The following is a 16,868-nucleotide window of genomic DNA, read 5'->3' on the forward strand; positions in this document are numbered from 1 at the left end:
AAAGGCATGTTGTGTTTTGGAAAAAAAGAAAATGGCATCAACCATTCTCATGTCACCACAGCTGTGAGGATTAGGGAAAAGGAGGGCTGACACATTATTTACCATGAATATCACCTGTGTTCACTCAAGATAAAATTAGTAAAATAGTACAAAACCAACACTATTCCACTTTACAGAAAACTATGTGACAGATAGGACAAAGAACTGTCTCTAAGGTCAGATGGTTTCTGAGTGTCAGTGCAGAGATTAGAGCCTAAGTGGCACAGCTTGAGAGTCTGTTCATGGAGCCACTACCCCTTAATGGAGAAAGGGGGGAAAAAATAAAAGTAACCCATCACAAGCTGACAGCAGATGTATTTTACTTGAAAGACTATTCACTTTATATGCAAAACAAATTTTGTCTTGTTTTCATTGAGAGATTCCTTGGGAGATTTTTAATTAGACTGATGAAAATTCAGTATTCATTTTATTAATTTAAAATAAGAAAATAGAGCATTAATAATTACTGTTTTTTGTTAGGGACAGAGACTGGGTTGACAAAACAGCGTAGAAAAAAAGAATGTCAAGGCCTCAGGTGCCAGAGCTTTACAAAGTGACCTGGGAATATCACATTTAAGATTACAAACAGTCTTTGAGGGTTCTCAATATAATTATGTTTTCTTCATTATTTTTCAAGAGTGTTAATTGCCTATTACTAATTAACTTCCCATGTGACTGTCAAGAAATGTAATCAATAGTAAAAGCAGAGGGACCAAGCTGTCATTGCTTCTGTGACCAATATCTTTTTCTCACCCCTGGCAAGGTGTTTCTCTTTTAATAAAATGAACAGGTGCAGATGTGGGAGATTTCTCCAGAAAGCCACTAGCTAAATCAGTTCATCTCATAGTTCTGAAATTAAAATGTAGCCAATCAGAACTTTGAAATATAATTGCCTCATTTTCCAACTTAAATATATTATGGGCCTCCTGCTAGTGCTGCACCTGGCAAATCTACTTATTAAAGTTATGAAGGAAAGAGTTTGCTGAGGCGTTTTAAATATTATGCTGACATTGTAATAAAAGAAAGGAGAAAGGTAGCTGTGATCTAATTCTACTGATGTCTGCTCAGTTTAGAATATACAGTTATTTCTACTAAGCTGATAATCAAATTTCATTCATGGAAATATTTCAAATAATGCTGTATGAAATAAAACCTACTGAATTTAAATGCATTACCTCCCTTATAGTTCTTCAATTTCTCTTGACTTTTTTTCATTACTCAGATATTGTTTTATCATTTAACTCATCCAATTTGTCTAATATTTCTTTTTTAGCAAGTCTGTTTCCTTTAATCTCTATAGTGGTTGTCTGTACATTTACAGATACTTACATAAGTGATGGGTAGAGACTGTAAGAAAAAGGGAATTCAATTTCTATCACTGCTGGCAAAACAGTCGTATATGCTCTGAGGTGTGATTAATCTTCATCAGCAAGCAAGAAATACATAGAACTAGTATTCAGGTTTTTAGCATCAACATTTTTACATAATTCATTAGATGTCTTTCTCTACTCTTCTGATCCTATACAGTAATAAAATGTTAAAATTTTGATTGGCAAAAATGTGCATTTGCGAAGTGTGGCATTACAACTGGCTTACACAAAAACAATTTCTCTGGTTAAGCATATTTAAAATGCAAATGGTTATAACACTAACAACAACAACATACACTAATATTCAGAAAGAAAAATAAACATATATTGAAAGTGAGACAAGCTAAAAATATAACTATAAGAAATCCAGAGAAACATATTGTGTACCAAAGTTTTATGCACAAGCAGTCACCTATGATATCCTATTGTTCTGCATTATTTAGAATTTATAGGTCTGTAGTACTACATGCAAAACCCTTGGAGAAAATGTGTTACAGAATTTATAATATTTTATTTTTAGAATGAAAATATGATACAAATACAGTCTCTTGGTATCCAGGGGTTCCAAGACCCCGAAGGATACCAAAATCCATGGATGCTTGAGTCTGTTTATATAAAATGGCATAATATTTGCATATATCTGGCAAAAATCCTCTTATATACTTCAAGTCATCTCTAGATTATTTATAATACTTAATACAACCTAATGCTGTGTAAATAATTGTTATGCTGTATTGTTTAGGAACAATGACAAGAAAAAAAATGTTTCTACGTATGCAGTACAGATGCAACCACTTTGTAAATTTTCTGTTTTCCACCTGTAGCTGGTTAAATCCACAGATGTGGAGCACTGACAAGGAGGGCCGACTGCAGTGCATGTGATAAAACATTCCAGTTTGCTTGAGATTGCATCATAATGCATTAAGAAACTTTTATTCCCAAAAGAATTTAGGGAAAATCAGGCTTAATTGTCAAATCAATTACGAATTCTGATTCTGTTTTTAGAGCTTATGGGGTTTTAGTATTGTAAATATCAGATCGTAGTTTCCTACCAATACATACTCTTTCTTTTTTTTTTTTTCAATAATCTGGTTATTTTATCTTTTTTGTGTAAATAATACATCTTAGGTTTGTTATCACAACCTTGTCTTTCCTGACTGCTGCAGAAATTGTGCGCTAGAATTGGGTACTTCCACTGCAAACCAGCAAACAAAAGCATGGTTTTGGCCTGGTAGTCGGTTGGAGATGCAGCAAAACAATATGTCAGCCAGTGTTATCCTGTGGTAGTAGTGTCATCTGCAGTTACTTGCTAGGAAGGCCGTTTCCCTCACACAATTTCAGCTCCCTAGAAAGAGATTAAGAAGCAGTCTTTGTGTTTTGGGTTGATGACTAATGGCTGTGTTTGGCCCTGTGTTAAAAGAAACAGATGAGCTCTCCTTGGTACATGGTACAGACAGAGTCAGAGATTTCATTTCTCCAGAGTTAAAAGAGCTAACTGCTTCTTGGCCCCAAGCAGTGAAAGTAGGAATGAGAAAGCCTGAGGGACACATGTTCTGTGGAACCTCACAGTCAGGGTGTGGTCTTCATTTAAAATCTTGATAGCTTTAAAGTAGCCAGTCCCTTTAAATTTAAAAGAGGCACAAAGGGGGAAAAAATGTAAAGAAATGTAACCATCCAGGAACTATATCTGCAAAATAGCTGGAAGTGGGGTTACTATTAAAGGGCCGTGATTAAGAACAACCTCTCCGAAAGGAAAACCACCTCCAAAGTAAGGACCTTTTCATGCACTTGTCACGTAGTGCTTCAGGATGACTTCTAATTCTGACTTTGTATCTCCCATTTGTGTACTTTATAAATGGTTATGTTTATTGTGGTTATTCTGTTCCTCCAACATTAATATTAGTATTGGAGGCAAATAACTGATTATTTAAACTTTGTATTATAATCGACTTGCAGACCAATGGGAGCCATAACTGAAATTGATTAACAGACTAGTGGAACTTGATCTTTGCACTTGATACAGTGATGGGATAGCTGGATCATCTTTCCCAGGGAGGTGTGGAGTATGTTCTGCATGTGGAACAATGAGAGGAAAGGAATATTTGATGGTCATCATTTTGAAACAGAATGCCCAACCATCATTTTCACTCTTTCATTTTTTTCTAGCTTTCTTGTGGTTAGATGGTACAATGTGATAAGTTCTGAAAAATAAAGGGTTAATGCAAGGAAAGGGTGTCATTAATGGGCTGAGACAATAAAACAAAACAAAGCAAAAACACATGTTACTCTCTCTTCCCCTGCTGTGAAAACCGGGAAGGCCTTATGTTCCAGTGTGTGCAGTTAGAATATAGAACCTCCATGATGCAAGATCCTGCAAAGCCCAACACTGATTGACTAAGGCATGTAATGTGAGAAATAAATAAATTGTTTTAATCATCTAATGGGTCTTTTGTTACTGCAGCAAAATCTAGCATCTTCTGAAAGTTACCAGAAATGTAACAGGTGTTGATATATGAAAGACAGATAGATAATAGATGATAGATAGATGACAGATTTCTGTTATGCTTTTCATGTCCTATAAGGAGTAAAACATATATAATAATGCTTTTTAAATATTTTCTTAACATACAATAACATGAACAAAGTTTTAGTTTTTAATATGTAAAGAATCATTTCTAAACCTATTGACTGCATTTGCTTGTAGAGAGAAGCAGCAACATTTCTGGCTAAGATCTAATGTTTCTATGGACTCCAATATAAGTAAAAATAACATTCCTGGATACTGAGAGTCTAGTTTTTTAGGATGAGTTAGGTAATGTATTATGAACACCTAAAACTCTTTGGAACATAAAAATAACTGTTTTCCTTTTAGTTCTTTTTATTGTGCCCCAGTCTATGAAAGAATAGAAGACTTTTTAAAGTAATATATCTTTGGTAAATCACTATTTAAATGTTTGCACAATAGTGAAGCATCATTTTATTGAACATTTATTTGGAAGCTAAAAATATTGGTTCTACTCTAGATCAATCCCTCTGACAACAATTTCACTCACTTTGCAATTTGCTATTTCAATTTAATATTGCCAGTGGTGTTAGACTTGCTATTACCTTTATTGCCTAGATTACTACTGAAAATATTGTTGTGAGAAAGAAGTAATATTGCCATGATTTTATTATTAGACCACTTTTCTTATACACAATGCCAGGAGTCTACAAAGCATCAGGCTCTCAAGCCATGCGGTATCATTTATATCTTTTATGACTGGCTCTCAGAGTTCTCCACAAAGGAGAGTAATGGTGATTCTCAGAGCAATGGTCAGAGATGCTCAGCTCTGCAGTAGATAGAATAAATAGGATGCTCCAATTTTAATATTTGGTGGTGTGTTTCAGGGGAAAAATCACATGATAACTGTCTAAGTTTTGTTTCTCTGCCTCATGAAATTCCCAGACAATCTGTAGAAAGAGGCAAAATTATTGAGAGGATCCACAGCTGTTAAATATGAACTAACATAGGATTTTCTCTTTAATATGTTAGTTGGTTTGAAAAATGAAACATTACATGTAAACTCTTAGGAATATCACGAATTCCCTTTTCTTTGATTAGGATACTATAAATACTATAGTATCTATGGTATAGATACTATAAATACTATGAAATTGGTGCTGCTTTTTATTATATTATTTAAATGCTATTATGTATAAAAACTGCGCAGGTATTTTAAAAATTAGCTACATATTACATTTGAAACAAAATATATAAACTTTGAGTTTGGCCATTTGTATGTATAGATAGGCTCATGTATATAATATATCATAAATATATTTATGTGTTTGAATGTACATGTGTGCATATACATATGTTCATATATACTCAGAACTAAATTTTTCAGTTTAGATTTTTTCTATCTATCCCTTCAATATTACTTTCCACAGAGGAGAACTACTATGGCATAGTGGAAAATAAGACACATTAAAGACAAGGCAGAGTAGGTATCAACGTTGTATTAGATATTAGATGTTGGAGAAAATGTTATCACTTTGAAGCTTAGTTCCCTTGACAATAAAAGGGAGTCAATAGAGCTGAGCTACTCTGATTTACATCACAGGACTGATGTGGATTTTAATTGACATAACATGTAAATTTTGAAGTGACTTACAAACATGAAAGGTGATTATTTTATTATTTTTTGCAGCAGCAATTCTCAAAGTATATCCGGAGAAATCTGTTGGTCCCTGAGATACTTTTAGCCAGTTCACAGGATCAAGCCCCGTGTTACAATAAAATAGAGATATTGTTTCCTTCAGTTTTCACTTTTATTATCTTACAAGTGAACAGAGGAGAGATCTAGAAGCTAGATGGTGTATAATACTGTGAAAAATTGAATACAGAAGCAGATATGAGAAGCCAGATGTTTTCTTTTATGCCAAACATTAAAGAGGTTTGCAAAATTGGAACAATGTTAATATTCTCACAAAAAAAATTTTTTGGGAAAATACAGTTATATTCATAAAAATGTGTTATTTATATGTATTGCATTCATATAATGTTACTTTTATGTAAATGGTTTACATTAATAAATACATATTTAATATGATAAATGCCTATAAAATATCTTCACAAACAAAAGCTTTTGGGAATCTTCAGTAATTTCTAATAATGTAAAGGGCTCTTGAGATAAGTAGTTTTTAGGAGTTATTGCTTTATTTATTTATTTTATTTTTTGACTAGTCAAGCACAGTAGTGAGAAGGGGGAAAGAGTAGAACAAGGAGTTCGATCTGTAACTGACTGTGAATAATCAATTGAGATGACTCAGTACCTTCGGACCTTTAAAGCCTTCCATGCCTGCTCGCTCTTCCTCATTTTCAATAACAACTATCTGCGTATAACAGCAATGAAATGGTAGTGCCAGTGCTGCTTCAAGGGCTTGAGGAGATGAAGACCAGTGTCTTTCCCTTTCTCTTGACTTTTTCCTCGTGGTTACAATGTGGCTGCTTCAGCTTTGGGTCTGCATTTTACTCCAAAGGACACAGGAAACCTCAATAAGGAGTAAGGACAAGACCTAAATCTTAAACTGAAAACATTAGCCGTGAATGCCTCCCTTCCCCCATATACAGATTCTTGCTTTTTTTTCATTGACCACATGGGTTGCTATGTATACACCAGATACTGCAAGAAGTTTTATATCTGGATCCATTGCTATCCACAGCAGAATCAGTCTTCTGGTTGTAATGATTGAGGAATGTGTGTAATAGAAAACTAGCAGCAGCTGCATTACTTGATTTGTTCATCTGAGTTTAAACAGGAAATAAATAACCAAAAATATGATAGAAATAAGGGGTTTGAAATGGGAATTAGTGCTCACATGAAGATGTAGAGAAGACAAAGGAAATGAAGAAGGTGGAAAGAGAACTAGAGAAACATTCTTAATTCACTTAATTTCAAAGCCCTGGCATGGATAGAAAACCTAGTTTGCAGACAGATCCAAGAGACTGCATGCATCTGGCCACTGTGAAGAGGGAGCCTTGGGGAGATGTTTGGAAGCTGCTGTTCCTGGACATGCTACCATTTCTATGGAAGCTGTTGTGTCTGTGGGAGCCATCATCTCCCTGCATTTTGGGAAAGACTGTTCGAATGTCAGATGTTCCTTATCATAAACTTCTGAGGATGATGGCTCCCACTTCCTGTCAGCCTTCCACATCCCACGTGACTTTCTCTCACTAATACGGTATAAACTGGAATTGCCCAAGGAGAAGGATCTGTGGGGAAACATACCAGCTTCAGACTAATGACAAGGGTGCCAAGTTCATGATAAACAAGTTAGCACAGTTGCCAATTATCTGTAAATTATTAATGCCACAGTCTGAGGTGTTTTAATTTGGAATCAATAAACATGACCAATTAGAAGCATCACATACAGTTTTTATTCAGTAAAGTCCATTTTCTGACAAATTTCAGTAATATTATAGAAAATGTATGGAAGAGTATAACACATACCACATTTGATTAATTCAATCCAGAGAAAAAACTCTGCAACAACTAAGAAACATGGCAACTCATTTATAAACATAACATGATAAAAATAAAGAGCATAGCATCTCATGTACATAAAAGTCAATATTTAATTATTTGAGAATAAATTTAACTAGTATATAAGGAGTTAGCCATTTATTTGTCAGCGAAAGCACTGATACTGACTTACCAAAAATTTAGTCACATTGTTTTTGTATTTCATCTAGTAGGCACTTCCATTACATGTAAAACTACCTCAAGAAAGACTTCTTAAAATATTTTTGAGATAGGGTCTTGCTCTCTCACCAAGTTTAAGTACAGTGGTACAATCATTGTTCACTGTGAACTCCCAGGGTTAGGTGATTATCTCACCCCAGCCTCCTGAGTAGTTGGGACTACAACAGGGCAATTAAAAAAAAATTGTAGAGTTGGGGTTTTACTCTGTTGTGCCAACTGGTCTCAGACTTCTGGTGTCAAGCACTTCTGCTGTGGCCTCGCAAAGTGTTGGGTTTACTGGCATGAGCCACCGCGTGTGGCAAGAAAACAAAATTTTTAAAAATCAGATTAGATTGCAGCCGACTGTCTTGGGGCAAAATCACTGACAAGTTTCCCATTCCTCCTAGTAGTATGTAGACATAGTCAGTGTGGCTAGTGGATAATATCTTTTATGCTTTTTCTTAACTTTCCTAATAGTTAAATAACATGTGAATTAGTATTATTTTAATAATTATTACACATTTTCGCTTAACGTATCTAACATTTCAGGTAGCAACATAATATGAAAGACAAATTATGAATGAAATTTCTTAGTTTAAGTACTAATTTAACTTTTCTGTATATCTTTATTCCTAGGAAAATGACTAAACTTATTTGGCCTCCATTTATATTGGGGAAAAGGAACAAAAATTGCCGAAAAAATTAATATCTGGCCTATGAGAGGGACTAGTGCCAAGCAAGTGTTTCCACTTTAAAAGAAAGAGTATTTTTCTTTGAGGGTATTATTACTTGCTCTTCAAAGGGTGTGGAGTGTTTTCCACCAATTTTCTCTCCATTAGATGTTGATCAACATACTATTGGTTGTTTAATAAAAACAAAGAAGCAACCAAACAATCAGAACCAGCAATATGCTTGTGTACATATCCTGATTTATTTATGTCCAGTAAAAAAAACAGTGACCTATGGGGGCATCTAGTCAACCACACTGACCCCATAGGCCAGCGGAAAAAATCCCTTCTCTGAGATTATGTCTCACCACCGTCACTCTAGCTGGATTTCTCATCTGCTAGTGGGTACATGGTTTCAACTGAGTTTGATCTCGTAGGCAAATATTGTTTGTTTGTTCAGCAGCTTTTCTCTAGGCATGACGTAGGAGGCATCACACTAGGAAAAATTTATTCAACGTATCTAAGTCATGATTATTGTTTCAGTACAGCAGGCATTACAGCAATAACTAAGATATAGAATTCAGAGTGTTAAAGGACTTTAAGAATACTTAAGACTTAAAAGGTACTGAACATGAATTTTACTTATGTAGTCATGAATATGTACTAATAATTTTGGTTGTAGCCAATGATCACAGGTTATTGCACAACATTTCAACTAATAATTCATCAATCTGCAATTTACGCACATTGTAATTTTTCCACCCAAACTTCCTTTGCCAAAACTTCCTTTTCCATTTTCTCATTCATAAGTTAAAAAATGTATCTGTGTTTTCATCTTGCAGTTTTGTTTCCAACCTGAATTCTCGGTATCCATATTAGTATTAAGGGTTAGAACTGTAATACATATCTTACTTCAAGGTTTTTTCCCTAGGAGTCATTCGTGGCCCATAAGACATAAAACAGGGCTTAACATTTTATGACTAAGCTCTGCTTTTTCACATGAACTGTTGTGTAGATATTTATATTTAGATTCAGCCATTTCCTTTTGAATCTTTTTAACTGGTTAAGACATTTAAGAAAATGTATGCTTAATTCATAGTATATGTGATATGATGTCTTAGGTTTTTGCAAAGGAAAAATACAAAAAAAAAAAATAAAACATTGTTCTGACCCTCACAGAAATATAAAGTTATCTTCCGTTTTATATTTCCTCAGGTCTATTATTTTCCTCTCATAGGTTATTCTGGCAGTGATCCTATAATTCAAATTTATTTTACACCACATCTCAAAAACCCAGACTGTCATACCGCATTGTTATTACGAGATTGGATGTGATAATGTTTATAAAAGTCTACCAAACAAAAGCTCCCTTTAAGTGTAGGTAATCATAATTTTATTTTCTGTCAACTCTACAAGAGTTTACGTTTATTAAAGCAGGAACCATGCTTTTTTCAAAGTTGGTTTGTTCTGGGCTTTAATTAATAACTGTGTCACTTTGAACAGCTTGCTGAACCTTGCTTAGGGAAATTTTCTCATCAGCAAAAGTACCCATCTCCTAGGACTGTTGTAAGGATTAAATGAGATAATCCATGTGAATTGCTGAGCACAGCACATAGAAAAACACTAAATAAATTATAAAAGAAAATAATAATTAATTAACTGTTTTCATAATAATTTCATCAACACAAAAATCCTGGTAAAATTACTATTATTATAGCAATAATAATTATTAGTACTGTGGCTTTAACACTCAACTAGCACAGTGATTGGTACACAGTAGACATTCAACAAATATTTGGTCAAATCTTGTTGAACTACAGACTGTAATTGCCCTTGAGGCCTCAGTTAGCTGTATCAGTCAGGATTCTTGCAAGAACAGAATCTGATTGCAATAGAAAAGGAATTTATTTAAAGACATTGGATTGGATAGTTCACAGAATCAACAAGAGGATTGGAGATGCTGGCTCAGACCCTATGCCAGGAACAAGCCTGAAATCACAATAGCAGAAGCAAACTCTTGAGGGCATCAAGGAGCCAAAGAATTGCAGCTGGCACATCTGCCACACCAATACAGATCACTGAAGTCATTATTATCAATACTGTGACCAGAGAAATCATTTTATGCAACTTCCAACATTTGTACATCTTTGTTAGTAAGGGGACATGAAGAAGTTACTTGTTCTTCATTTTGAAGAGGAAATCCAAATGTGCACAGAATCACCAGACTCTCAAAGTAAATAACATTTATTTTCAATCCTCATGCCAGCTAGAATACCTGCTACTTGCTGGTGGCTTTTTTTGTGTGTGTGGTTTTTTTTTTACATATTTCACATTTTATATTTTTCAGTATTATGGTCATTAACAAAATATGTCTTGTGGCACAATGAGATGATCTACATCCTTGTAAAATAAATTGTAGCACAGATGCTGAGAAATTACTTAACCCCAGAATACAATGAGGATGTTTAACTCTTGTGACTGACATATGAAGGAAAAACTGTTCCTGATATTCTCTGTTTACAGTTATAGAGAAAACAATTTATACCAGAGAGGAAGCATTATCCCTGGTGCCAAGAATCATGCCACTGATAAAGCTACCACATCAGAAATAGCAGTTTTAATTAGACAAACTCTATGTTGAAGCATTAGCCAAAACACTGAGTTAATTGGAGATGGAATATGAATACTCCCTTCACAATTTTCAAGGGCTGCATGTTTCCCAAATTCCTGGAATTGTGTCAAGCATGAAAAACAAGCAGTGTGACTCTAGATTTACATTATTAGTAGAAAGAAGCAGCTTCACTTTGTATTTTTGCCTTAATTGATATTACTCCATAATAGCTTATGAAGCCAATGTTCTTCTATGAGAATTTTTTACTGAAATAATTGGAAAGTAAGCATCTTATGGGTTACAGTCCTTATTGGTCTAATGTAAAGGGCATATGGGGAATTGAATTTATTACCTGATTCTTACACAACCACGTTGTGATTTGCTGAATATTGTGGCATACCCCCAGAAATTATCACTCATTGTTCAAGTGGAATATTTGCCCTGCTTGGTAATCTGTGATACAGGAGTTCTGGTCTTTGAAATGATCCAGGAATGATTTAGGACTGCGAATTTGATAGAGCAGTTTTCTAAATATGATGATTTGAACCAGGCCTTTGTTGTCAGACCTATGTCTTATCATTATTATTATTTTAATGATACAAATTAAATCTGACCTCAAGCCACTGGTCTTGTGTTTGTCAAGGGGCCATAATCTGATTAGTAAATGTAAAATTTCTACAGGTTAAACTTTTAAGTAGAACACTGAACTTTTTGTGTATTACAACACCTGTGTCCACTGTGCCTTTGAGGGCTAATAGTTGCTACTGGACCTCTGTAGAGAGGGTAATTTTATCTTTATTGATAAAGTCAGAGCTGAACTGATTTCACACAGATTTTCACTCTCGTGTCCCTGTCCTACAGAAAACCGCCCATACAGCACTCGTTGGAGACACTAGCATTCTTTTTACCAATTCATTTAATGCCTTTTCTTCCAATAAAAATGAGCAAATTCTTGGTAGTCTGTAGGAAAATTAGCCTTCTCTTAGAATATTTTCAGTAAGCTCCCCTGGGGCATGATAAGCATGGTAAGAATTGGCTTCATGATGATGGTCACTTCTTTGATTAAGATCATTGCAATGTCTGAATACAGTAAGATGAGATTAGCCCTTCAAACAGAGCAAGAAGTGCTGCATTGCCGGAAGGGAGCAGGAAAGCAAAAGCTCCTGGTTTAGATTATTTTCAATCAGTCCAGTCATCCCACACATCTGCTCTTCAGTTCCAAGATTCCCATGCCTCTCCAGTCACGGTTGTTTGTAACATGAACATGACAGATCTGAAAGGAATGTAAATTCAGTCTTGGGGTCAAAGTTTGTTTTGAAGCCCTGTAGCTGCAATAGGTAAACGATTTTTTTTTTTTAGCACAGTCTTTGAAAGTCTCACATTCATTCTGTGCTTTGAATGGATAGGAATTGGGGCACTTTAAGCAAACCATCTCTGTTAGTAGTAAACTCATCCACAGTCTGAATTTTTCATGCTCTTCATTCAATTATATGCAGGCATATAGTTCCAACTGCCATTTCTGCAACAAGCACTTCATTCTAGGTGGGCAGAGGTGGAATTTCTGTTGTCAGAATTCCACCCTTTGTAGTGTATACATTTATAAATATTTTTTTGTCCCAGTCAGTAGGAAACCAACCAAATATGCTCTCAAGTTTCTTTAGGAACTTTTACCAAACCACTTCTGATATCTTTACCTGTATAAGCCCATATTCTTTGCTGTAAGTAAGGAAAACAGGCTCTGTATGACTTCTTTGAATAAATTCATTAAGAGATTCAGGATGACACATCAAATCACCAAGAAAAATAAGGAAACCTACTCATGTGCTATACAGGAAACAGTAAAAAAATTTTGCCTAGGCCTGGAGACATGGCTCACACCTGGAATCGTAGCACTTTGGGAGGCCAAGGTGGGCGGATCACCTGAGGTCAGGATTTCAAGACCAGCCTGGCCAACATGGTGAACCCCCATCTCTACCAAAAATACAAAAAATCAGCCGGGCGTGGTGGCACACACCTTTAATCCCAGCTACTCAGGAGGGTGAGGCACGACAGCAAAATTGTAGTGAACCGAAATAGCATCGCTGCCCTCCAGCCTGGGTAACAGAGTGAGAGTCTGTCTTTAAAAAAAAAAAAAATGTGTTAAGTCGTATTTAGTGAGGTCAATACTGCTAACTGCAATGAACACCATGTTGAAGTAACCACTACCCTTACTGCTGGAAACAGTATCTCCTGAGAGAATATCTCCAGCGCCCTCTTTGTCTTTGCACTAACAGAGTAAGATCAAAGTCTGGGTGGCAGCCCTGTTCCTTCTGGTTTAAATGAAGCACTCACTCGCTCTGTAGCTGCAAGGGCACTGGAACAGTGAAGACCTGGGTTTTCCAGCTTCTAAGACATAAGGCTCTATTTAAGTAATTTCTCAAACAGTTGAATGGGGTCATAAACAGGGCAAGCCAATGAAGGACAGATTAATTGGCTTGACATATTGAAATGCTTTAATGTAAAAGCATGATGCATCTTTCAGAGAAAAAAAACAGTGCGAAAGAGTGTACCTTGTTTCTAGGCAGCTACTAAGAAATTCGAATCTGTTTCTGATTTATACCCTCGTGTACCCATCGCTTTGTAGTCTCATAAAATTGGTTCGTTCACAAGCTATTGAACAGGCTTGCCATTTACTTTATGCAGCATTATAGCATTTTGTCAATTTCAGGGTAAACTCTATACCCATGGCTCATAGAATGGTTTGAATAGACTTACATTGATATGTGGCCACTCAAAGTCGTATCAGTGATTTGCTGTTGAAGGTGGGAAAATTTGAAACTGATACAAATCATTGAAATCGTCCCTAAGAAATGTTAGGAGAAAAAAGGTTTGCAAAAGTAAAAATCAATTCTGTTAAGGGTTACAGAGTGGGTCAAAATTTGTGTGTTACTAGCGCTCCCTGGAGGATCAGAAGCCCTTTCAGCCCTTGGTAACTTTCTGCTATTCAGGACACTGATTGCCTGGAATTTTTGTCTCAACTTTTCTTGCCTTGAGCCTTCTTAATCACATTCCCACTTCTTTCATATCTTGTCAATTTTGTATCTTACCGACTTAAACCCGGTATTTCTGTAGTGTCAAGGATTTTGATTAACTTACTTGCTAGAAATTTTTTCTTGCCATGGAAAATCAAAAGACAGAGAACCCATATTCCAGGAAAATGTGGCTCTACAGGAAACACACAACTACAAAAATAAAACACAATTGTTAGGGATGCCAGATAACATTTCATCTTCTAGTAATTCCCCAAGCTATGTAGGAAATAAAGTATTATTTGCTTTTAGTTATGTAAATTATTGATTTATAAATCTAATGTCTCATTCAAATTTTATTTCTCTATTCTATAAATAAAAGTTTAACTAATTTTCAACAGTAAAAGAAAAGATTTCCACATGAATATTTCTAGGAGTCTTCTAAGTAGAGTGAATTTCAGATACTGAAGATGCTATCTGAAAATATTGCGTGTCTTAGTCATTTTTTAAAATAAAGAGAAAGGTTTATCAATACTTGCTGTCATAGACTGAAACATCTGTACGTTCTGTGCACAACAGGTGTTCAATAAATGTTTTGGGTGACAGTGGTGACTCTTAATGACTTCATAATGAAGTAATTATTCAAGTGTCATGTTAAAACCTTATTTCTTAGAAATTACATACTGGCAATTTTCAGCTGGCATACATTGTTATATTCACTGTAGTTCAGTTAAAAATGAATTTTAAAATATTTTTTATCTTCAGTAAAATTTAGAAATTTAAATCCTGTCCCAATGCTATTATAACAAACAGTGATTATTATAATTACTGTTTATATTTTATATTATAATATTTTTAATTAGATATTAAAATATGTATACCTACAATACAATATGTATACCTACATATTAAAATATGCATAACTACAATACAATTATTAAATATGTATACCTACTAATTAAAATATGTATACCTACAATACAATAAAGGCTTTTCAAAACTATTCAAGTAAAAGATGACAATGAAATGAGTGGTTTTCAAAGTACTAGTGGCATCTGCTATGTGAATAATCCAAGAAATGCTTTCCAATTTCAATGCATCAACTCTTTATTCAAAAGAGGGAATTTCACAAAAGAGACAAACGGGACCAAAAAATATATAGGATACAATCAAATTTGAATTATAGGCTGGACAGGGTGGGTCAGGCCTGTAACCCTAGCACTTTGGGAGGCCGAGATTGGTGAATCACCTGAGGTCAGGAGTTTGAGACCAGTATGGCCAACAAGATGAAATTCCATCTCTACTAAAAAAAAAAAAAATACAAAAAAGTTTGATGTGCTGGTGCATACCTGTAATCCCAGCTACTGAGGAGGCTGAGGCAGGAGAAGCACTTAAACCCAGGAGGCAGCGGTTGCAGTGAGCCGAGATGGCACCATTACACTCCAGCCTGGGTAACAAGAGAAAACACGGTCTCAAAAATAAGTAAATAAATAAATAAATAAATAGGAATTATAAAAATGTATCCATTAGTTATACTCTGCTTACTTAAAAAATGATTTTGGCCAGGTGCGGTGGCTCGCACCTTTAATCCCAGAACTCTGGGAGGCCAAGGCGGGCAGATCACTCAGGGTTAGGAGTTGGAGATCAACCTGGCCAACATAGCAAAACCCTGTTTCTACTAAAAATAAGAAATTAGCTGGGTGTGGTGGCAGGTGCCTGTAATCCCAGCTACTCAGGAGGCTGAGGCATGAGAATCACTTTAATATGGGAGGTGGAGGTTGCAGTGAGCCGAGATCACGGCACAGGACTCCAGCTGCAGGATAGAGAGACTACTGCCAGAGAAAAAAGAAAAAGAAAAAATACGGTTGGACAGATATACCGTATAAAATATTTTCTCATTTTTTTGTGTGTAAAAAGTACTATTATTTTGCTTTTCCTTGTTTTTCATATAAAAGTCTGTTCCTTCAATGCCCAAAAGATGCCAGGGCTCTGTACTTACTTGATTTAGAAAAAAACAACCCCAATATTCATGAATATAATTCACTGTGACTTGTTAAAAAGTTGCATTTCCCAGTATTGATATTTTATAAAAGGGAAATCATATAATATATTTGTCCTTTTGTTTCTGGCTTATTTCACTGCGTGTAATATCCTAAACATGTATCATTCATTTTTATGGCTGAATAATATTCTATTGTATGTATGTAATACATTTTGTATATGCTTATATTTGTTGACTAACATTCTGGTTGTTTCCACCTTTCTACAATTTTTTCACCTATCTTTTGTGTTCAGATAATTATTAGATCTTCTTGATTTTGTTTATTTTAGCGTAGCATCAGCTTTTATTCCTAATGCTGGTTAAACCAGACAGTTGAAAAGACAGCCCAATTATTGACTCAGAAACGAAAGCCCATGGTTCAACTTTAAATTTTTTTTAACATTGTTTCTGTAGCATGTACTTATGTTTTAAATGATTAGTCGTAACAAATTAGAATATGAACAGTTACAAAGAGTTACAAATAAGTCAGTTACAAATAAGGTCAGTTATAATTAGGGTGTATAGTTGAATGGTATAATTTTATATTTAAAATTTTATTTAAATTTAAGATTTTATATTTAAAAAGGTTTTTCTTGGCCAGGCGCGGTGGCTCAAGCCTGTAATCCCAGCACTGTGGGAGGCCGAGGCAGGTGGATCACAAGGTCAAGAGATCAAGACTGTCCTGGTCAACATGGTGAAACCCCGTCTCTACTTAAAATACAAAAAATCAGCTGGGCATGGTGGTGCGTGCCTGTAATCCCAGCTACTCAGGAGGCTGAGGCAGGAGAATTGCCTGAACCCCGGGGGCGGAGGTTGCGGTGAGCCGAGATCGCGCCATTGCACTCCAGCCTGGGTAACAAGAGCGAAACTCCGTCTCAAAAAAAAAAAAAAAAAGGTTTTTCTT

The 16,868-nt window shown here is 35.3% G+C and overlaps 1 protein-coding gene across 4 annotated transcripts in view; it reads left to right on the forward strand.

Moving 5' to 3' along the window:
* The window catches only part of BRINP3 (BMP/retinoic acid inducible neural specific 3), a 375,313-nt gene that overhangs the window by 287,359 nt on the left and 71,086 nt on the right, over positions 1-16,868 (forward strand). The window lies entirely within an intron of this gene.

Source organism: Saimiri boliviensis, chromosome 19 (genome assembly GCF_048565385.1).
Source record: "Saimiri boliviensis isolate mSaiBol1 chromosome 19, mSaiBol1.pri, whole genome shotgun sequence".
NCBI classification, from domain to species: Eukaryota; Metazoa; Chordata; class Mammalia; order Primates; family Cebidae; genus Saimiri; species Saimiri boliviensis.